This window comes from Cimex lectularius, unplaced genomic scaffold (genome assembly GCF_000648675.2).
Source record: "Cimex lectularius strain Harlan isolate CLEC.00 unplaced genomic scaffold, Clec_2.1 scaffold114, whole genome shotgun sequence".
NCBI classification, from domain to species: domain Eukaryota; kingdom Metazoa; phylum Arthropoda; class Insecta; order Hemiptera; family Cimicidae; genus Cimex; species Cimex lectularius.
In genome coordinates, this window is record NW_019392782.1 from 1,076,422 (window position 1) to 1,101,374 (window position 24,953).

Sequence of the window (24,953 nt, forward strand, 5' to 3'; positions counted from 1 at the left end):
CCTACCGTCCTGACAAATAGGCTCGGGAACAATCCGGGATATGGCGGGAAAACAATTGACTACCATTTCCACCGTTTCCTATTGAGGTATTCCGATGAAGTCATTTAGTTTAATCTATGCACCTACTGCTAAATAGGCTCGGGAGAATATTCAATGCGAAAATTCATATCTATAACAACCCCATCGATCTATTTCATAGTAACATCATTTTTCAATAATTAAAACAGTCGAAATATAATATTACTTGAAAAAAATGCGAAAAATATGAACTGGTTTTAAATATTGTACGAATCTTTTTTTTTATAAAAAAAAGGTTGGTTATTTTAAAAGAGAAAACGGGAAAACAGCACCCTTTAGAACAATAAACTTTTATGAGTTCACACCTATAGAAGTTGAATCTCCAGAGGCCTAACTGGTTTATCCGATACAGAAGACGAACCTCTACCGGGGACGTGAAACCCGGTGGTGTAGGGGGAAGGAAAATGGGAGAGCAGGCGACCGGGGAGCCCCTAAATTCCACTGTCCGACTGTACATATTTTACTCCACTTGCTCACATGAATAGTTAAGTTCCAGAAACGGCTTGCATTATTCCTCGTCTCCTAATGCATTTAAATGTTCGCTTAGGCCGGCCTGGGATCTCTTGCCCATTACTTCTTCAACTCATTCCTTATTAAAGTCTCTTCAAACACTCGTATACAAAGTGTTAATTTAATCTTCACTAACTCTCATGACAGCAGTGAGCACCTAAATTATTTCGTATTATTTAAAGCATTATGTATAGAGCGGGATCAAGTTTTTATTTTAATTAAATAACGAAAAAGCTGTCGAGAATAACCTAATTGTTACGGTAGAATGTGCCTTCCACTTGTTGTAATTGTTATTCCAACAAAATCCCCCTCACTCTCTCACACTCTCTCTCTCTCTCGTTTATTTACAAAATATTTATCTATAAAACTCCACAACGTTGATATGGAAATGATAATAAACCTTTTTATAATATACACAATTCACGAATTTCGTGAAGCGCTTGACCAATTAATATATTACAATTAATTAAGGTTTTTAGTCGAGATACAAAAGTCAATGGCACGAGCGGGATTCGAACCCACGATCTTCGGCTAGATACGCCGCTGCTAAACCACTTGAGCTATCGTGACCTCGATCAACTGGAACACTAACTTCCCATCTCAACCCCACCTTTTGAATTTTCCCTCCTTTTTGCAAAAACACAAAACAAAAACTATTAGCAACTCTTTTTTACTGAAAAGCATTAGGTTCATGAACAATATTTCAACAGAAATAAAAAATGTAAAAATAACGAAAAATTATTGAAAAGTAAATTAAAAGAAATATTAATTTTGAAATATGTACAATCAGCTCATGTTCCTATCAATCTACATGTAAGTTATAATATCTCATATAAAAACATATAAATGTTACATTATATTTACAAAAATCTGAATTTTTTATGTGTTATTTTGAGTTTTCTTTTTGTTTTTAGTTTAAATTTAATTTTTTTTAATAATAATTTTTCTCTCTCTACCAAATACTCCTTGATATATACGTTCACTAATTCACATGTAAAATGGTTTTTATACAATTTTATATTTTTCTTTTTCTACATTTTTTCTTTTATGCATCTACCTGAAGATTTTATATAGATTCACATTTTTTAAATTGTTGTTACTGTAATGTGAAATTATGCATTTTAAGACCACAATTATGTTAGGTCAGATATATTGTATATTACACACACATGTTAAATATTCTAAAACTGATTAAACTTAAAAATATATCCACTAGGTTTCGTGGTCCGCTTGACCAATTAATATTTTTCAATTAATTAAGATTTTTAGTTGAAATAAAAAAGACAGTGTCACGAGCGGGATTCGAACCCACGACCTTCGGCCAGATACGCTGCTACTTTACCACTTGAGCTATCGCGACTTCGACCCACACGAACACTAACTTCCCACCTCAACCCCATCTTTCGAATTTTCCCTCCTTTTTGCCAATTTTCAAATATCGTGTAATCTATTTGATTCTCGGCGACAATTGAAATGGCCCCGGAGAGCTTTAGTGAAGATACACTTCATTTTAACTTATTAAATTCAAAATGAAAAGGCCAAGTGGTACAATAGCGGCGTGTCTGGCCGAAGGTTGTGGGTTCGAATCCCGCTCGGGACACTGACTTTTTTCTCTCAACTAAAAATATTAATTAATTGAAAGATCTTAAAAATATATATGTTNTTCTTTGTTTCTTTCTTTTTCACTCTTTTCTTTTCTTGTTAATTACAACCTACATTTGCGAGATATTTTAAATAATACGATATTCATTCGGCCATTAATATTCTATTTTATTAAATTCACTAATTTCGTGGTCCGCTTGACCAATTAATACATTACAATTAAGAGAATCCAATCCGATTACACGACATTTGAAAAATGGCAAAAAGGAGGGAAAATTCAAAAGGTGTGGTTGAGATGGAAGGTTGATGTCCGAGTGGATCGAGGTCACGATAGCTCAAGTGGTAGAGCAGCGGCGTATCAAGCCGATGATCGTGCGTTCGAATCCCGCTCGTGCCATTAACTTTTTTTCATCTCAACTAAAAACCTTAATCAATTGTATTCTATTTTATGTTCATTTTATCTTTTCGCGCATTGTCTTTCTTTATTATGAATTTTTCTTATTAATTTTATTCGCTTTATTTAATTCACATAGTATGACACTAAGTAAATATCTATCAATATATCATGTATGCCCCTCCCTCTTTTTTCCCCTTTTAATATTTTCTGTTACTACCTTATTTTGAAATGACACACATGCACACATTCAACACTCTCTCCCTTTCTCTCTCTTTCGTTTTTCTTTCTCTTTGTCTAAATTTTATTTAATTTTTAATTGCAACTTTTCACATTACGTCTTACTTTCCCGTATTTTCTTATTCCTTTTCTTAACTTTACTCAATTCATATATTATGCCTTCGTAGCTATCTTTCCATGTATATATCTCCTTTCTACTTGATTCCTTTTCCAAAATTTTCTTTTACAACTTTATTTTGTACTTCCTTTTGTTTTTCTCCCTCTCTTTATTTTTTCTTACATTCTTGTTTTTTTAGATACCGACGTATTTATCTTTATTTCTGTACACCTATCACAACTGAACCCACTTCAAAATCCATTGTTGTATGAGTCCGTTATTTCCCCGTAAATATTGTCAAGGGGCAGTTGACATTTGCAGCACAACATATTTACACTGTGGGCCCGGCCTCGTCAGTGGGACGAGTGAGGTGGGTGTTACACACCTTACCACAGAGAGCAGGTAAGTGATTTTGTTTGCATCTTTCTTCTTTCTTTCTCTTATTTTAGAAATCTTTGATTGTTATGGCTCAATTTTTCTATAGACTTTTTTTTACTTGTCCCTACCTCTTATCACTTTTATTGTTTATTTACTCGCATTTCTCTCACTCTTTCACTGTCTCTCTCATTCTCTCTTTTTCTCACTCACTTTACTTCATCCCAATTCCTCCCTCTCACTCTCTCTCTCTCTCATTTTCTCTTTTTCTCACTCTCTTTTCACACTCATTCACTTTACTTGATCTCAATTCCTCTCTCTCTCTCTCTCTCTCTCTCTCTCTCTCTCTCTCTCTCTCTCTCTCTCTCTCTCTCTCTCTCTCTCGCTCTTTTTATCTACCTATCTATCTATCTACCTGTTTATTTTTAACTTTTGACGCCATTTGACATGGGCTGATTGTGTGTAAATACTTTATCAATGGCAGTAAGAGTCTGTTTGTTCTGACCAATGTAGGTAATTCATAAAAGTTGTCTATTTGATGTAAAAATGAATTATTTACCTTAATTAGGCAATAAATCGTCTATCAATTGGTATAATTTTGAAAAGGAAACAAAGTAAATCGATTTTACATCGAACACATCGATTCACAATTATTGAATACATTTCACAGCTAAATTTCAACCTTTTAAAAGTTTAACATTTCGCTGAGAGAGAGAGAGAGAGAGAGAGAGAGAGAGAGAGAGAGAGAGAAAGGGATAAAAAAAGTAATGGAGGATAAATTTGTTTTTCAAGAAAAAGACATTTCAACGAAAAAGTGAATTTCTATTCTAATCTCTTTAATGTAAATTACATCGCTAACCCATTTCGGAGGAATAAACAATTATTTCTAATTGGCGGTACTTAAAACCCGAGAGGAAGAAAAACTTTAAGTGGATTTTCAGAAAGGGAGACGTATACAGGGTGCTGTTTTCACTTCGAAAACCCCGTCAACGACGGGTCCCATCGGCGTACACTCCCTCGGCCCCGGGAATTTAAGCTCCAACGGCCGTGCGGTTTCAATTAAAAACAGAAAGGGAGATTAAAAACGAACGGAAAGCTTGAAAGGGTGAAATGTGTTCTTAACACAAATCCACTGAGAGAGGACAATGGAAGACATAAAGTCCGCTTTGGACAAAAGGATCGTTACGCCGGCTATCTCACGTCTCAACCCCAAACACAATTTGTCCCCTTCGTCCTGTTTTAAAACTCGCGTACCTAAACCAATAAAAACTAAACGGATTAAGCAGCTTTACTGTAACATCAGTACAACTAATATTTTCAATACAGATCTAACTTACCAATGAATTCTGGGAAATAATATAAAAACAACCTACCACCTGGTTATGGCACGAAAAAATGGCCAACTTTGGAAATGCATATTTCTCAGCTTTTTAAGTCAGAGAACTGCGCTAGAACTAATTTTTTTACCAAATTTTACGCTGAACAAGTCTAACTATTCAATGTTTTCCAAGCGTTAGACATTCATCAGTAAATTGAAAATTTGGAAACATGTTAATTTTTTACTTTTTAAGAAAACTTCGGATTGACCTGACGATCCAGAAAATCGCCCTGGGGCGGCACACTATAGCAATAGATAACTGATTTGAATAAGTTTCCAATTGTTCACCTTCCAGTTTGCCTGATTTCTCAACAGTTTTCGAATTTTTTGCCATTTTTGGGGGGAAAACGTGTTTTTAACGTGCTCATGGAAAAACCGATCACTCTCTCTTCCGATTTTACCGGTAAACCTATTGTTTCAATACGTTATTTGAAGCTAAACTGACACAAAACCAGTGGATGAGGAAGGAAAAGTTGAAACACTTAAATCCGTGATAAGGTAAATAACTGGTTATAGACAGCAGAAGCATTCTGCATCCAAAAAGGTCAAAGTAAAAAATTATCGCTTTCCTGTTCGCTTTTTTGAAAAAGTCCTCGGATCAAAAGTTGTAAAGCGTACAATTTGCAAAACACATGACGGTGAAAAGTGTATGCATTTTTGAAAATCTGAAGAAAGAGTAATCGGTTTTTTCCATATACGCTTTAAAAAAAAACCACTTTTATCTCCAAAAATCGCAATTAACGCGAAAACTGCTGCGAAATCCGAGCAACTGGAAGATGACCAATCGAAAGCTTATAATAATTTCTTATCAATTCCAACAAAGCATCGCTGCAAGGATGATTTCATGACTCCAAAAGTCAATTTGAAGTTTTCGTAAAAAGAGCAAAGTATGTGCTCGAATTTTTAAGTTACTCTTGATACATTTTACCTTAGGTAAAAATGTCTGTCCTGCGGTGAGTATAAATGGAATTCCATTGCCTACCACACTGACCTTGTGCGTTATCTTGGACTTTTCATGGATAAACGACTGACTTGGAATCTCCATACAAGACTGAAAAGACAGCAAACGAACCGACGTTATAAATTGTTAAAAAGTCTACTCGACTCACGATCAAAATTAGACCTTGAAAATAAACTTTTAATTTACAAGACAATGATTAGACCTCTCTGGGCGTACGGTGGTGAAGTGTGGGGCTCAACCAAGGATTCAAATTCCCAGCATCTCCAATCAATCCAATCTAAAATTCTCCGTCAAATTATAAATGCTCCTTTTTACGTTTCAAATTACACTACCCACAAAGACCTACACATCCTGTTAGCACATGATCTCATCAAAACCCGATATAAAAAGTTCATCAATCACTGAACACACACAGAAATCTATTCGTACGAAACTTATCACTTCCAACCCTACCTGAAAATCCTCCAAGACGATTGAAGCGAAAGTGGCCCCGAGATCTTCTCATTGTGTGAAGACTAAACAAGATATCAGTGTGAAGGAGTGGTACCATTGGGCAACTTCTCCTACAAGAGCCTCAAATGATAATTCAACATATACGAACATATTTACTTAATACATCACTTGTAGTTGTAAATACCAAATAAATGTAATAAAAAAAATAAAAAAACTCTTGATACTAGAAAAACCTTTAAAAAGCCCCCTTGTTCAATGCAAAACCTTCTAAAAAAAGTGTCCTACCGTAGTTCTGTGACGTATTACGCTGGGAAAATACTCATTTTCAAATTTGGCCGTTTTTTCGTGCAAAAACCAGCTAGTCAATTTTTGTTATGATGGGCAGTGTATTTTTTTCATTGGGAGAATACATAAAATAACTGTATAAACATTGTCCCAACTTACTACTGATTGGCTCAAACATTTTGCATCAATTTCATTTAAACCTAATGCACATTTTATAATGAACATCGCCCAATCTGTTTGATGAGTCATGTACTCAATTTGTTTGAAAACGATACCTCCATCGTTTCAGCAAACCCAGACCTATACATCAGGAAGAAAAAATGAAAACGTAAAATTTGCAGACCGATGAAGGTGAAAAATTTATGCATTCTTGAAATTCTGGAGACAGAGTAACAGGTTTTGTCCATAAACGGTAAAAAACAACTTTTTTGCCCAAAAATCGCAATTAACTCGAAAACTGTTGAGAAATCCAAAAAGTGGGGCGTGACCAATCGAAACATTATTAAAACTTCCTATCAATTGCTATAGGGTACCGATTGCCAGGATCTACAGCTCAATTTGAAGTTTTCCTAAAAAGTGCAAAAATTAACATATTCCCGAATTTAATTTACTGATGAAGACAAACTAAGAAAACATCTACAAAAGCCATTTTGTTCAGCATAAAACTTGACATCTAGCGCAGGTCTGTGGGAAATATTTTCAAATTTGGCTATTTTCTCGTCCAAAAACCACTTTTTTTTATTGCGCAGAGTATTTTCATTGGGATAGTATATAAAATAACTATATAAACATTGCCTCATCTTACTACTGACTGGCTCAAATATTTTGCGTCAATTCCATGTAAAGCTAATGCAAAATTTTAAAATGAACATCGCCCAATCTGTTTGATGAGTCATGTACTCAATTTGTTTGAAAATTATACCTCCATCGTTTCAGCAAACTCAGACGTATATATCATGAAGAAAAAATGAAAAATGTGTCTAGACGCTGTATAAAAAGCCGAAAGAATGAAGATAAAACTTTACAATTAATTAATGTTTATGAAAGGTATTGGTCGAGATAAAATAGTTAGTGACACGAGCGGGATTCGAACCCACGATCTTCGGCTAGATTCGCCGCTGCTCTACCACTTGAGCTATCGTGACTCCGTTCCGCTCGGACACTAACCTTACATCTGAAGCTCACCTATCGAATTTTCCCTCCTTTTTGCCACATTTCAAATCCCATGTAATCTATTTGATATTCGGCGACAAATGAAATGGTCATCGAAAGCTTTCGTGAAGATATACTTTAGTTTAATTATTAAATTCATTCCAGTTCGTGGTCCGATTGTCCAATTAACATTTTTTAATTATTTAATATTTATGAAAGGTATTGGTTGAGATAAAAAAGTCAGTGTCACGATAGCAGAACGAAGTCAGGATACCTCAAGCGGTAGAGCAAAGGCGAATCTAGCCGAAGGTCGTGGGTTCGAATCCCGCTCGTGACACTGGCTTTTTTATGTCGACCAAAACCTTTCATAAATATTAATTAATTGAAAAATCTTAATTGGTCAATCGGACCACGAACTGTAATGGATTTAATAAAATTTTCCCCTGAACAAAATGGTTTTTAAACTAGTTAGTTTCAGTCATTCATCAGTAAATCCAAAAAATGACTTCGAATAATGTATTAAAACAATTGATTTATGTATAGTAAAATCGGGACAGGAGTGATCGGGTTTTTCCATGAGTACGTCAAAAATTATGTTTTTGCCGAAAAATCGCCAATAATTCGAAATCTTTTGAGAAATCGAGTAAAGAGAAAGGTGACAAATTGAAAGCCTATTAAAATTTCCTTTCGACTGTTACAGGGCGTCCTGACTGCTCAATTTGAAGTTTTCTTAAAATGTGCAAAAATTAAAATGTTCCAGAATTTTTAAATTTACTGATGAATGACTGAATCTGGGAAAATATTCAAAAAGTCATTTTCTTCAGCGTATAATTTCTTTAAAAAAATTGCGTCTTAGGGCAGGTCTGTGACTAGGTTGAGAAAATATGCATTTCCGAATAGTTAGACATTTTTTCGTGTAAAAATCAGGTGGTCGGTTTTTTTTCATTTTCATAGCCAGTGTGTTTATTCCGGTCACAACTTTATGCATCAATCAACAATGTTTAATTGACTGGATCCGCCCGGTTGAAATTAACAAAGGGGGAGAAAGGCCGACATTGCCGCTGGAGGCTGGGAAGCGGAGGATGCATTACAATGAATGTCCCAGTTGTACTCAGATGGTTGGGTTCGCAACGGTTACGTTTTCCAATGGCAATTTATATGTTACTGAATGTTGCCCGGACGGCAATGACAGCGCGTTACGGCAGAAGCAAAACCCAGGGGATAGACATTACACATCCGCTATTACAACCGCCAGTATAAAATGATTTTTTTTTTTTTTTTTAAGAAAAAAGATCATCCGAGAGTGATTTATATTCGAGAGATCATTTTGCAAGCTGTAACATGATAAATTAAATCATTCAATACTGTCTACTTCGTCTGTTTTTTTATAACGATAATCAATTATAAATATTCATGATGATGTGTCAAAATGTTTGTTAAATTTATTGGCTTGTATCATATTGAATTTTAGTACATATATTTAAATTATTAAGCAAAACCGAAAAAGATTTTCATTAAAATAAGCGTTTTTTTTTTCATTACTATATGGAACTATGTATGCCCAGATATTAGCGTTCGTGTCCCCAAATTGGAGGTGCATTTTCCGACCCACCATAAAAAAAAGAATGCACGTCCTCCGTGGACTTTGTTGATGGTCCTACGGAGACGTTAGGGAATGACCCATCGGGCCTGCTGCTTATCAGGCAATCAAATAAAAAAAAAATTCTGCGGAACATTTGGGGTTTTTCACCACCTCTGCGACATTAACAAATTACAGAATACTTGAAAAACATGTGATCATATCATGCCAATAAGAAACGCACAATTTTACTACTGCTTAAGGAGAAGACTTCCAACATCACATCGAATTCAAGCTCAGTAATTATTCAGAAATCGTGAGATGCGGTCTGGTGTGTAACAATTGGCACAAATATGAAAAAAACAAACTTTTTGAGTGAGTAGAAATACTTTGACTGAATATAAAGAAAATATATTTTGCATTGTATAAATTCACTTTTTTCCACATCCTACATATATTTGTTAAATTTAATCAATGTTTGTAAATCCGAGGCCCTGAAGATGATCTCAATAAAGGTCGAAACGTTGGCACGATACAAATTTTTTTTCTGAAACCTACATCACATCAGACCACATCTCACGATTTCTGAATAATTATCGATTAACGGTCCTAATCACCACGCACCTCAGTAATAATAATATGTAGTTTTTTCAAATAATACAAATTTTTTTAAAATTTAGAATTCAAAATTAATTAAGAATTACAAACTGTAAAAAGTACTTAATACTGTTTCATTTTTCGATAATTTATTTGGTTTATTTAAATACGGAAAGATTTTTTTAAACCATCTTTAATACCTTTAAATTGCAAAATTTGTAACAATTATTTTTGGGTTTTTTAAAAAATCGTTTTAATTAGAAACTTAAGCACTTGATTTTAGTACTTTATGTACACTGAAGAGACAGTAGATTTACAAATATGGCTACGATGAGTCAAACATTTGAAAGGCTGATTTGAATATTTTTTTTAAACTATTAATCTGAACTTAATAATATTATAACTTAACCTTAACTATAACTTAACTTTATTATAACTTAATCTGAAGAAAAAAAGTTAAAACCAGGTGAAAAACAGGGTCAGTGTGTTTCATTCTGAACGTCATCATTTTTGTAAGTTAACATTGAAACATACGAGCTACGGTCCTTGGCTCTATTTTGTAGTTTTTGCTACTTTTTGAAGACTTTTGATGTAATTTCTTTAATAATTACTCTAAAATTTGAACAACAAGAAAAACAGTTCAAGCGGCTAAAATATCCGATGAATACTGAAAGCTCAGAATTCGACCATGTTAAAATATACTTAGCGAGTGTTGCCTTGAGAGAGAGCCTTAACATTTTTCTTACAGTGTTAAGTTCAACTTAAAACTGAAATTTTACGTTCACTATTTTTCGTCGTCCGCTTGACCAATAAATATCATACAATTAATTAAGGTTTTAAATTGAGATAAAAAAGTCATTGTCACGAGCGGGATTCGAACCCACGACCTTCGGCTTGATACGCCGTTACTCTACCATTGAGCTATCGTGACTTCGATCCCCAATCAAATAGATTACACGACATTTGAAAAATGGCAAAAAGGAGGAAAAATTCAAAAGGTGGGGTTGAGATGGGAAGTTAGTGCCCGAGGGGTTCGAAGTCACGATAGCTCAAGTGGTAGAGCAGCGGTGTATCAACCCGAAGGTCGTGGGTTCGAATCCCGCTCGTGACACTGACTTTTTTATCTCAACTAAAAACCTTAATTAATTAAAGTCTTACATTTAACCTACAAGCTACGGGGCGTGGAAACGAATTTATACAATAAATTTTGAACTAATTACAAAGAGGTTCTTTTTGTGCAATTATTACATTTCCGTAGGACTTCGTAACAATAATCAAGTTTCTCTCATTAAAAAAAAACTGTGATCATTTCTGTCAAAATTTTGGTTATATCGAACGTTTATATAATAAATTTTAACGTGTAAAATTCCTAGTAATTTACAATTTCAGAATTACTTTAAAGTTTGATTAACTTGAAAGACAGTGCCGCGGGTCGAAAGTGCCTTTGAACATGGAAAATTCAGAAACTGTTCGACAGCGTTGATTCAAATGACGCAAGTGTTACAATGAAAGAGTCCTAACCTTTTCTGTTCTTTTAAAAACTTTGAAGGACGTTAAATATTTATGTAAAAATTAAAAAATTGGAAGTCAGTAGAGAATCAGTAGCTATTGGACGGTACACCTTGTAATAAGAGTTTAGATTTATTGTGCTTTTTTTAACTGTTTCAAGGATGTAAAGTATTTTCTGCTTATAATTAATCTACAATCAGAGAAAACAAAAAAAGGAAGAAATTTAGAAAAAGGAGTTAGATAAAAATGGTTATAATGGAGTGAAATAGAAACTTCTGGTTAACTTGCATATTCTGATGACGAACAACAACAATTCCGGAACAGTGTAACATCTAGTTGGTCCTTCGATATTTTATCACAAAGTAAAAAAATTAGTATTCCTTCATGTCAACATATTAAAGCCATTCTTGTTATATTTTAATATAACAAATTAATAAAAAAAGAAGAAAACAAAACTTAAAAATGAACTTTTCGTGACCACAATTTTAATTAATTATATCAACATTAAGAAAGTTTGCCTGGTGCTTAAAACGTAAGTATGTGCTTTATGCAAAGACGTTAATAAAGACGTGCCGGCTCAAGGTTTTCATTGTTTCAAGTTTTTAATTGAATCAGAGTGAAGCGTCGACTTAGGAGAATTGGTTTAGTCGTGAATTGGAAGTTTAATCACATCCCAGAATTCTTAAGAAGTATTAAAAGGTAGTTGGGCAAATAGGGCCGACCTAACAACAATCTGCTGATTTAAAGAATTTCCCAGTTGAAGATGATCAAAATCGTTAAACCAACTCAAAAGCTTGTAAACTCTGAATAATTACGAAGACTTCTGTTCTCGTGTAGACAAACAACACGACACGCAAAAATGGCACAGAAGACAAACACTTTGAGCCCTGAAGATGATCTCAATAAAGATCGAAACGTTGGCATGATAAAGAAAATGTTTTTCTGAAACCTACATCACACCAGACCGCATCTCACGATTTCTGAATAATTACGAAGATTGTTCAAGTTATATCAAATATTTCTTAATTATTGCTAAACTTTTGTATTCAAAAAATTTTACTCTAGAATATATAAACGAATAATAAAAAATGTGTATATTTTCATTTTTACTTGAAAAATAATTTATTCGATTTTTATTTTTATTTTTTCGGCCGGCTAGCTGCCTGGGCTTTTGCCGGCACCTCACGTTTAAAACTTTATTTATTTTTATTTTTATTTATTTATATATTTTATTCATTTATTGTTTTTAAGTTAGCTTTTCTGTCGGAAGTCTGGCGATCTTTCTGGTGTTCTCGGACGTTATTTCTAGATTTTTAGCCCTCCCACGCGTGGTAAAAGCTCTGAAACTATCTCATTCATTAACATTCAATCCTAGCCTAGCCTTTTGAGGGTTTCAAAGTACTCGATATTCCTCTGAAGACCCGCCCTCGTTCACGCTAATAAATACATCCATACATTAAGTACAATTAAAATTACAATTAATCTAAAATATTAACTATTGTTTATGGGGTACTTGATATTCCACTATAGACCCACACCACTATCGCACTAATAAATACATTTACTCAAACCGAAACCAATCATTCTGTATTTACAAATTAAAAAAATGCGGAGCCACTGGCGCATTTAATATTACAACAGTGCCTCCGCCCATTCAATCTAATAGAAATTATAGCCTAATTCTAACCTGAATCGGTGGGTCTGCGGAGTAGTCGATATAACTGCATAACCCACCCATACACACTTACTTTCACGCCGATAAATACATTCATACTACCCAAAATACTCAAAGAGATATCTATCCTAGTTTGTTGGACTGTGGTGTACTCGATATTCCGACCACTACCCACCCATACACTCACACATTCTCGCTAATAAATACACTCACTTCGGTAAGGGAAAACGAAACCACGTGTGAAGAAGCATTAATGGCGACCATATGCTTCAGATATTCGATTACTTTTTTCCTGTTGCAATTGCTGTGTTGTAAAACCTTTTTCAAACTCGAAGAAAGGCCACACTGTTCTGTACTGCGCCAATAGTTCGGTTAGTAAATGCTTAACAGTTATTTGTGTGCGGCGCACAATGGGCATCTCCGTGGACTTTTCCTCGCCAAGAGGACTGTATGCGTCATTCTAGTGTGGCCTATTCGCAATCGGGTCAACATTATTCTCTCTGTTTTGCTCATACTCTCCATGGCCCACGGTTTGACAGACTGTTTTAGTTCTTTTAATCTGTAGGTCATATTGACCCAGCGGTTTTGTCAATCTTTCCAACAATGATTCTTCATGAATTTTTTGATGTTTGAAGTCCGCTGGGCTTCGATTTGTTACTAGGTTAAATTTTTAAATATCTTAAAGCTTCATGTTATATCTGCTAAAGCTATTCAAGTTCCAAACTCTTCGGTATATATTAACTTACATTATACGACGACAAAAAATCACAAATACACCGGTTATGGATAAGCTTTAGTCAGTATTTTTACCAGACACTATCGTAATAAAAATGGCAAGTTACATGTAAATAAAAACATGGAATAACGTAATTTGGTTAAATTTCTTTAATGACAAACAAACAACCCAATCGTACCCAAGAAAATTTGCCAGCGTCAATGGATCGTGTTGCTGTTTCGTGAGAATGTATTTATAAACATGACTGTTTTTAGTATAAAAGCGTTGCTGATATTAAAAAAATACATCAAACTTGCAACCTACCAAGTTTGAAAATTAATTTGTAATATTAAGTTTTAAGTACTACGCTGGTTTTGGTGTAAGTACAAAAAACAAATTTTTTCTTTCGTTAAAAAAATAATAATTAAATCTATTACATTTAGTGGTCTGAATGACCAAATTACTTCTTTCAATTTATTATTATTTTTATGTAAGGCCTTGGTTGAAATGAAAAACATAGTGTCACGATGGTCGTGGGTTCGAATCCCGCTCGTGATACTTTTTCATTTCAACCAAAACCTTACATAAAAATAATAATAAATTGAAAGAAGTAATTTGGTCACTACCCACCCATACACTCACACATTCTCGCCAATAAATACACTCACTTCTGGAAGGGAAAACGAAACCACGTGTGAAGAAGCATTAATGGCGACCGTATGCATTTATTTGCTTCAGATATTCGATTACTTTTTTGCTGTTGTCATTGCTCTGTTGTAAAACCTCTATCAAACTCGAGGAAAGGTCTTGGTTGAAATGAAAAAGATAGTGTCATGATTGTCGTGGGTTCGAATCCCGCTCGTGACACTTTTTCATTTCAACCAAAAGCTTACGTAAAAATTTCAAATATATGAATTAAATAATAATAATAATAATAATAATAATGCCGGTTAATTTATGTCTAAACTTTGATCATTTTTGAACCTGTACGTAATAAATTGTGACATGAAAAATACATTTTTGTTATTAGTAGGGGTTTATGTTCTGAAAACTTTGAACATCACCGGCATTGTAATTTTCGTACTATAAAAAATATTGTATTAATTCATATATAAAATTCAAAAGGCAAATTTAACATGGTAGTACCTCATAGAAACTCGCGTTCTGGGTTCGATTCCCAACTTCCTCCTGGTAATTTCTGACTAGTCAAATTTCACTAAAGAATTACATCCATCTATAGTACAATTAGTGTAATCTATGTTGGCTACTACGGTAAGCTTGATTAGAAAAATAACAAAAATTCAATTGTTCACCGTATATAACTGTAAAGTACAAGACTCAAAATAAATTTTCCCTCTCTCTTTTCTGTAGGTCGTTAAATCAAAACGGTACCTTTCCAAATTAAATTAGTAACCCACCTGGGAGTTAGTCGTATGTACCTAATTGGTTAAATGGTGAGAGTAGATTATTTAATTTGTAACGACTCACCGAACGATTTACGCGGTAACGTAAACCTTACAGACAAACAGAAGTTGGAAAGCGAACCGTTCCGTGATGAAAATGGACACAAGACGTCAACATAGATAATCATTGAAGCAAACGGAACGGTGATGTGAAAGAACGATTAGCGCTGCTACTTTGAGATGTTACTTGTTAGAAATGATAAAAGCGGGGTGCGTATATAAAATCTCTCTTTAGCATTTTACTTAAACTGTCGTCCATCGATGATTCTGCCATGTCCTGGATTTGATCGCCTTGACTGATTCCCAGACTCATTCATCGCCGCCCAAATGACTTATTGTGACGCTATAAGATTAGTGAATGAAAATATAAAGATTTGCTACCCAAGGATAACAAAAGGTAAAAACGGACTATAAGGAACATAGTAATGAACCTAAAATAAAATAAGTTGAAGTACTGCAACACACTGAGATTTGTAGGGGTTCTTATACCATACTAAATTAACTAAAATAAATTAGTTTTCAACCATTGAATTTTTATAGTTCGATGTCTGCCCATTTTTTTTCTATTTTATGCAATCCGTCCTGGTCCGGGCGTTACTTGTTTATTATTACATATCACTTGTACATAGGTAAAAAATCTCTAGTTTTCGTGGACCGCTTGGCAATTAATATATTTCAATTAATTAAGGTTTTTAGTTGTGATAAAAATGTCAGTCACGAGCTGTATTCGAACCCACGATCTTCGGCTGGACTCGCTACTCTACCACTTGAGCTATCGGGACTCCACTCCACTCGGACACTAATTTCCCATCTCAACCCTATTTTTCAATTATCAATTTTGTATTTCAACTAAAAACCTTAATTGATTGAAAGATATTAATTTGTCAAGCGGACCAAGAAAAATAGTGAATTTAATAAGTTAAATGATCCAAAGCTCTCCGTGGCCAATTCATTTGTCGCCGAGAATCAAATTACACGGCATTTGAAAAATGGCAAAAAGGATGGAAAATTCAAAACCATAAATTTGTATTTTTTGACCAATTTAAAATCGGATTGCTGCATTCGTATCAAAGTAAGTCCTTTATGTGATGTTTCAATATTTTATTTGAAGTTGTACTGACGCTTGTACCTTTTTTTTTTCAAAAGCAGGTAGAAATTTCTGATTAGAAGGAAAAACATTACGTCTCTTAACGCATCTCTTTAAGATAATTTCAACCTGGATATCTATAAAAGACACCGATTGCAGGGTGTTCGGCTACTCGTGTTACAAACTTTGCCAGTGGATTCTACATTCAAAATGGAACCAAAAAGTCCTGATTAACTATGGCCCATTCTCAGCAGTTTCGTAGTTATTCCACATTTTCTGATTTGTAAAGATTTCACGACCTTGCTTCAAATAAACATTGAGAACTCCAAAACTATAAGGTTTTTGACAAATTAACAAATAATTGAAAACTACGTTAAATTAAACTTGTTAACGTTCGTGAAGTAAGCGTTTTAGTAGCGAAACTTTGAAAAAAAAAATTTCAAAGTAGAAAAAGATACCGTGGTGATTTTAATCTACTATTTCCAAACCTAGAGACCAGCAACTTTCAGAAAAAGTGCTATATTTAATATCATTTTGAGTGGTGTAATTTCTTTTTTACTTTTTCAAAGGCGAAGAAATTGATGGAAGAAAGAAAAATTCGTGTCGGTTAAAAAAACTTTCAAAATTTCCTTAAGTTTTTTATTTTTTATTATTATTAATTGTTCCACCTTATCAATCCATTTTCCATTCCTTCATGAATTTCTTCATCTTTGAAAAAAGTAATTAAAAAAGCAATTACACCTCTAAAAAGGATATTGAATGAAGTACGCTTACAAATAGTCGATTAAAATTATCATAGTGAGTTTTTCAACTTTGAAAAAAAAATTTTTTTTTGAAAGTTCTCGCTACTAAAACGCTTATTTCCGAACGTTTACAAGTTTAATATTGGTCACATTTTATTACAAATTTAACGTAGTTTCTAATGGTATGAACAGATTGGACCAAAACCTTTTAGTTTTGGAATTAGCATTGTTTATTTAAAGCAAGGTTATGAAATCTTAAAAAATCAAAAACTGCTGAGATTCGGACCATAGTTAATTAGAACTTTTTGGTTCCATTTTGAATGTAGAATCTATTGGTAAAGTTTGTAACACAAGTAGCCGAACACTCAGTATACTTACTTTCCTTAGATTAATCGGACAAATAGAACAAACCGATTAACGTTGTTTCGCTTTTGAATTATTCAATCATGGTTTTTAGTTGGGATAAAAAATTCAGTGTCACGAGCGGGATTCGAACCTACGATCTTCGGCTAGATACGCCGCTGCCCTACCACTTGAGCTATACCTCAATCCACTCGGACACTAACTTCCCATGTCAACCCCATCTTTTTGAAAAAACGAGGGAAAATTCAAAAAGGTGGGGTTGAGATGAGAAGTCAGTGTCCAAGAGGATAAGTCACGATAGCTCAAGTTGTAGAGTAGCGGCGTGTTCAGCCGAAGGTCGTGGGTTCGAATCCCGCTCGTGACACTGACTTTTTGGCAAAAGCCTTAATTAATTGAATAACAGTTAAACACATTCTATTAAATTTATATATTACTTATGTTTTATTTTTGATTAGTTTGCTCATTCTGAGTCATTTTTGATACAATTATCGGTTATGATTGTTCATTGTTTTCATACATAAAAAGTTACGACTCTTATAATGTTAATGCAATGAAATCCGCTTAAAAAATATCCATATAAAACTAATAATGAGAAATAGTTAGACTTAAATATTCAATGTTTGTGTTTTTTAACCTGATCATACATTATCACAATGTCACAATAGCTCAAGTGGTTAGAGCAGCGGGTTCGAATCCCGCTCATGACACTAACTTTTTTTATTTCAACCAATACCTTCATAAAACGATTAATTAATTGAACGAAGTTATTTGGTCAATCGGATCACGAAATATAATGGATTATCACAATGTTTACCCATTTTCTATTTTCTCTGTTTCGGCAAGTCACCATCTTCAGTGTGTCTGTGTCAACCGTTGCACTTTTATAAATTAAAAATGAGGGGCGTCGGTGGCTGCAATGGTTCGCTCACACTGTACTGTAAAGATCCCGGTTCGAATCCAGCGGCCCTGCTTTCCAATACTTGCAAATTGACTTTTTTCAAAAACACTGACACCCGAGGGTTCATATAACCTCGTAGTTGAAATATTCTCGTTTAAATAAGAAAAAATTGGTTCGGTTTTTTTGGTTTGCAATAGGTTATTATATATTAGAGTTCACAGACTACAAATTCAGGACTGACTACATAATTCTGGATAAAAGTTAAAGCCACTACAAAAAATAAACAGTAATCGGCAGAAAATTAAATATTATGCATGTCAGGTTGGTCCAAGACAAGCCATGTAATAATACACTCATACATTTATATGTATGTGTATATATATATAAAATGATTTCAAAGTAAAATGTTTATGATGGTTCCAAACACGTATTTTCTGTTTGCCACCATCCCGATTTGACGTATTAAACGCTTATGATTAGGTTGGAGGAGTTACAAACACGTCTCTCGGCATGAATTTTAAGAGTGAACCCGCCGATCTACCGCCAACGCGACGTTCCAATGGCAAGCTGATTTGTGAGATGCCCATCGAATAAACCCCGAATCACAAATCCAATCTGGAAAATCCCCATTCTCGACTTCCTTTGAGCCAAATAAAACCGCTTTGATCAAAGAAAATTTCCCCGGTTTACCGCGTTCCCCGCCCTGGCACAATCATATAAAAACGGCAAAATACAAATTCATATTTCAGAATAATTTCACACGAAACAAACACGACACGATAAAAATAGCATCACACTTTATATGCGTATGAAATTATTGGCCCAAAATTTATTATTTACATCTGTATTTTTTTCTAGTCAACGCATGTTTTGTAATTCACCTAGGCCCTGAGGATGACTCGAAAAAAGGTAGAAAAAAAATGGAAAATATGTTTATCTAAATATTTCATTCTTAACCGCTCCTCACCACTTCAAAAAATTATTGAACAACGGGTAGCTAAATAAAACACTTTCTACCCGGGTGGCACAGCATAACTAACATGGGTTTTTGGTATAACATCGTATTTTGTTTCTTATCAACGATGAAATCAACTTTTGATCATGAGTTATAATCGATTTTTTTCCCAATTTCATTGAATAATGAATTACATAAATTATATAATCAAAGAGATACAAAACGTTGTTTCCAATATCTTGCTCATGTGAGGCTTGCTCTATTATTGTCCCCATTAGATTGGGGTAAATTCGCTTATAATACACCGTCAAAAGTTAACTTTTTGATTTATTAAAAACAAAATATCATTGATAAATGAATAAAAACATGAAGCTCTGTACATTTAAAAAACGACGATACTGCCCTATGACATAGGCTTTGATTCCCTGGGAAATACAGATGACCAGAAAGTAATCGAAATAGAATTAAATTTACAAAGTCTCAGCATAGTATGCGGTATATGGTGTTATATGCACTTAACATAAAAAGCATATGGTGCAAAAAAATAAAGGTTATCTAAAAACCCTAATAAAGCTATAATGATTTCTATTATAAAAAAGCGAAGAGCAATAAGAGAACTTATGCCACTGTTTTTATATGGAGATGAAATTTACACTGGTCTATGCAGAGCTGGTGCTGTATGCGCTCAACATGAAAAAATAAATGATGCAAAAAAATAAAGGCTATCTACAAACCCTAATAAAGCTATAATGATTTCTATTATCAAAAACGAAGAGCAATAAGAGACCTTATGCCACTGGTTTTATATGGAGGTGAAATTTACACTGGTCTATGCAGAGCTGGTGCTATATGCGCTCAACATAAAAAAATATATGATGCAAAAAATAAAGGCTATCTAAAAACCCTAATAAAGCTGTAATGATTTCTATTATCAAAAACGAAAAGCAATAGGAGAACTTGCCATTGTTTTATATGGGGGTGAATTTTTTTTCTAACAAAAAAATATATAAGCGTCATGGTTAAATAAAACCTTTTATGAAAGCAACAAGTGAATAAAATCACAGAAAAGGCAAAAATCACCATTGGTATAAGTTAATGCCTTACATGCAAAAATCTGGGACAAAACCCAAAGAAACCTTTGGCAATACACAGCGATTTGATCATACGATAATCATGAATACATATTACATTTTGGACCGGTCAGGATATTCACTACTGCCCAGAGGCTGCAGTGGCTAGGAAAAACTGAAGCAATTACGAAATACTTCTGAATCGAAATGATAAATGATGGAGTGAGTGTGGTGTTCAATCCTTTTTAAAAAGATGGTTCGTACTCACAGTAAGAGTCTCAATTTATAATAAAGATTTAAAAGTAATTGTTTACTAACACATTTTAAGTAAGTGGAGGTGATGTTAATGATTGAGTTATAAAGCATTACTACTTTGACTAGCAAATTAATAGAAATGATAAATGATGGAGTGAGTGTGGTATTCAATCCTTTTTGAAAAGATAGTGAGAAGTAGTTCCTACTCACAGTAAGTTACTACACACTTACTGGGAGCAGGAACTACTTCTGAATCTACCACGACTGCATCTTCTACTATTTTCATTCAAGGAAAGATGTGGGCTACCATTGTCTAATTGGAAATCTGATAGCACCATTAGAAGCTGCCAGAAAAAATCCTTGCAGAAGCCTACTGAATTATTTGATAAAATTGGATAGTAAAAAACGGTCGTATTTTTAAAAGTATTTGCTTATAATAGGCCAGTGACTGAAACTTAGATAAATTTTACCTGTAAGAAATGCGATTGTTGTAAATAAATGTATTTTTTATAGTAACAATAAAAAATGTAAAATTTTCAAGAATATTCTTTTAATTGGGTTTAAATGATTAGTAGTGGTAATTTGGTTGTTACTTAGAGCCGAAATTTACTTAGACGAATTAAACGTAAACATTAAATATTCAAGACAATTCTTGAGGGATTTGACCCCAACGTTATCGGTTTAACAAGGTAGACAGACATTTACAAGCAAACCGGATAACCCCTAGGACCTCTGTTTTCAGTAGGGAAAACTCCTCTCGAAATCTGCGCGTAGCGCGAGGCTTGGGGCCGCAATTAGCCACCGCTCCCGAGATACGACCTCGTGAATTATGCAGGGTGCGGCGGAGCAAAGGGTGAGAGAAGAGGCGGAGGCGGTTGGATGGGGGCGATGGGAGGCGGTTTAGGGCCCCGTCGGGCCGGCACGTACCCCGGCCATCCTCCTAAACCAGACTTATGATGCCCAGAAGATAACTCGGAGGACGGGCTTCTTAATTTAAATTCCACGTTCATTCTGTGTGCCTCGTCAAGAGCTGTAGGGCTCGTTGCCGTGGGATCGCGGCTCCATCCGCCCCATCCTCAATTTCTAATGCTACCCGATCGACGCCTGTAAATTTAGGACATTCTGTTAAGAGCCATCTTGCTTAAGGCCCGTTGCGCCAGTAACGGGGTAAAAGCGTGTTCCCTGGAACGTCGTTCATAATTTGAACCAAGTTCAGATCGTTGTTCTGTAAGCGACCACCGTTCAAATGATCTTACTTCAACCACTAGTTGGTACTTGTGTAATTTTGTACAAATAAAGAAAGCGATAGTGATAGTTAATTGTACATGTTTTGCTTTTCTCGAATATGTCCGCCAACATTTTTCTTGACATTCAGAATATATTTTACCAAAAAAGGTTCTCCTAACTTCATTAACATAACAGAAAACTTTGATCTAAATTCTGATCATTCAGCAGTTATACTGGCGCTAAGTGAAAGAATAATAAAAAAAAATGCAAGCGAACTGTGCGGTGATTAGTGACCGTTAATCGATAATTATTCAGAAATCGTGAGATGCGGTCTGGTGTGATGTAGGGTTCAGAAAAAGATTTTCTTTATCGTGCCAACGTTTCGATCTTTATTGAGATCATCTTCAGGGCCTTGTGTTGTCTGCATTTCAGCAAAAAAGTTCTCTCGTTGATTGCCGATGCGAGTTTCTTCTATTTGTTGGCGATGTCCTTCAGAGTACTTTTAGGTGTAAGTCGAAATCTGCTTCGTAAGTCGTTAACAAATGTTCGTAAATCCCAGGCCCTGAAGATGATATCAATAAAGATCGAAACGTTGGCACGATAAAGAAAATCTTTTTCTGAAACCTACATCACACCAGACCGCATCTCACAATTTCTAAATAAATATCGATTAACGGTCACTAATCACCACACATTTCTAAATGCGAAGAAACTCGCATCGGCTATCAACCAGAGAACTTTTTTACTGAAATGCAGACAACACAAGGCCCTGAAGATGACCTCAATAAAGATCGAAACGTTGGCACGATAAAAAAAATGATTTTCTGAAACACCAGACCGCATCTCACGATTTCTGAATAATTAGTTCAATCACTGACTGGACTAGTTTTGCCTTAGATGTGGATGCAAAAAGGTCCTCTAAAAACGGAAGAACAATTAGATAATGAAACAGAGGTGTCCACTTCAAACATTCAGACTTCAGCATGGTGTAATACTAGACACACTATGCATAAAACAATTGGCTTCAACTACCCCAAGGAAATGAAAGAACTAATAAATCAGAAAAGAAATGATAGGAGAACATGGCAACAATCAAGAGACCCTGCAGACAAAAACATTCCTAACAATATGGCTCATAAACTTAAACGAAAGCTAAAAAACCTGCATGTCGACACAATCAGAAATGATCTAGAAGATCTAACACCAGGCAAAGCCACTGACTAATCGCTGTGGAAGGGAATAAAAAACTAAAAGACCAAGCGCCATAAATAACATGCTGAACAACGAATCAAAAAAATAAATAGTTTTATTTCTTCTGTTTAACGTGGAAACTAACAACTCGTAAAGAGACGCCCCACAACACAAGCACCAGAACTCTCATCCTATAGTCAGGAAAGGTAACCTACCTGGGCATAATTCTGTATAGACGACTTCAATTTGGCCCTCATATAATGAATACGATCGCAAAAGCCAAACTAGCCATCAGAATTCTTTTTCCATTATGGGCTAACGAATCAGGGTTGTCAATGCACAATAAGCGCCTTATTTACAAGGCAATTGTCATAACCATGCTACATGCCTGTACTGTATTGACTTTCACATGCAAAACGGATCTGCTAAAAATACAAAGGATGCGGAACAAATTCTCGAGACTAGTCGCATCATCTCGCCGACGGACCAGGTTAGATCAACTCCACAACGAACCTGACATATCTTGGATTTACGACGCGGTGAAAATCCAAACCATAAATCTTCATGTAAACTCCCCTCAAATAAGAGCCTCCTCTGCAGATCGATTGGAAATTACGACACCCTGATTCCATGGAAGCACAAACAATTAAAAGCAATCCTGTACGAAATTATTTGTATATACACATGACCACACACGTTACATTTATTTATGTAAGTTACGTTAAGCTTAACTGCAGCGGTTGCATTTATTTTTGCAGCCTTGCTGCTTATTCGCGTAGACGTCGTAGCCTGTTTTTTCCCACGGGAGTCCAGTCTACCCTTGACTCCGACACCGTTCACTTCCCCTCATTTATTCATTTTAATTTGAAAACTTGTATTTGGGAATAAAAGTGTTTTTTTAAAAAAAGGTGTTGTTATTAGAACAGAGATAACTTGTATTTATATATTTAGTTATTCTTAGAGTATAGATACATGTGGGTTACATGTGTATATGTATGCGATTGCAATTTTACTTGTATGCAACAAGTTTAAAATTGGAAAGCCCCCGTAGGAGTGTCAGTGTTATATATATATATATATGTACGCCATTTTTGTATCATTTGGAATCTGATTTTACTCCTTGCATCCTGTAGGTGTATAGAAGTCAATGCCTCTGTCCGTTCAGTGATGGCTCGTTTCGCTAGACTATCAATCATTGAATTACCCTCTATGCCTGAATGGCCCAAAAAAAGCGGATGCCAATGTTTTTCGTTTGTTTAACTTCCCATACCTTTTGGGCTACCCATATTACTAAATTATTTGTATCAGATTTTAAGTTAAGGTTCCCTAAGCTTTGTAACGCACTCATTGAATCTGACAAAATTAGTATGATCTCCCCATTGACTTCATTAGCGCCTACATATTTTACTGCTTTAAAAATTGCAAAAAGTTCAGCTGAATGTATACTAAACCCTGGAGGAAGCCTCATCATAGCGTTTTTGTTTTTCTGTTGGTCAAACCAGGCACATCCCACACCGTCTCTGGTCTTTGAACCATCAGTAAAAATAAAATAGGGGTTTGAAGGACATATAGCATAGATGTCCCGAGGAAGACAGAATTCACCGCCACCAGAGGAATTTCGGAATAATCCCTAAGTAATACAACGAACAATTGATCATTTTTACATACAGATTGCACCCTGATTCTTTTTTATTTCTGTTAGAAGTGCGAAAGACAATGGGCTTTATAACCTTATGCAACCTTAACAATGTAACCATGTTGTTTTTTGTTTTGCTTGCTTCTGCAAAAAATTAATTTAAAAATCCCCTGACACTTTTGACTCATGGTTAAGATTTTTAAGCTGTATGAACAATTTTAAACTTTAACGATGAACTATTGTAGATAATCGACCTGCTGGATACAAGAAGTCTTTTCAGAGGATCTTCGGAAGAGGTCAAAACAGAGAAAACTTCCTTACGGTTTTTCGCCGAGCTTTCGACAGTTTTATACTGTCATCTTCAGGGCCTGTTTTATTATCATATAAACAAACAATTAAAACATGAACCTGCCTGAAACCTACATCACACCAGACCGCATCTCACGATTTCTGAATAATTATCGA

General features: G+C 34.8%; 1 long non-coding RNA gene and 1 other non-coding gene across 2 annotated transcripts in view; both read right to left on the reverse strand.

Moving 5' to 3' along the window:
* Positions 1 to 24,953, reverse strand: part of LOC112127212 — a 581,355-nt gene that overhangs the window by 137,329 nt on the left and 419,073 nt on the right. The window lies entirely within an intron of this gene.
* Trnad-auc lies at positions 10,561 to 10,632 on the reverse strand. Its single transcript has one exon. It is a non-coding gene; the product is annotated as a tRNA-Asp (tRNA).